Genomic DNA, 312 nt, shown 5'->3' on the forward strand with positions numbered 1-312 from the left:
AAAATCATTGCGGAGATTTCTTACTTTTCCCAGCTAGGAGATGAGACCATTCATGATGCCTGGGAAAGATTTCGTGAGCTGCTCAGGAACTGTCCACAACATGGTTTCACGGAGGATCAACAAATCATTCACTTTTATAATGGTTTGACTGGTCTAACAAAAAGTATGGTGGATGCTACTGCAGGTGGATGTCTTCTCCATAGAAATACAAGGGAGGTTTATCGTATGATAGAAGAGATGGCCTCCAATAGTTATCAATGGCCGAATGACAGAAATTCTACGAGAAGAATTGCAGCTGTGCATGAGGAGATA

General features: G+C 41.7%; 1 non-coding gene across 1 annotated transcript; it reads right to left on the reverse strand.

The window, feature by feature from the left end:
• Window positions 1-107, reverse strand: LOC131024038 (small nucleolar RNA R71). The gene has a single exon (XR_009101634.1). It is a non-coding gene; the product is annotated as a small nucleolar RNA R71 (small nucleolar RNA).
• Between the last annotated feature and the right edge of the window lie 205 nt (window positions 108-312).

This window comes from Salvia miltiorrhiza, chromosome 4 (genome assembly GCF_028751815.1).
Source record: "Salvia miltiorrhiza cultivar Shanhuang (shh) chromosome 4, IMPLAD_Smil_shh, whole genome shotgun sequence".
Classification (NCBI taxonomy): Eukaryota; Viridiplantae; Streptophyta; class Magnoliopsida; order Lamiales; family Lamiaceae; genus Salvia; species Salvia miltiorrhiza.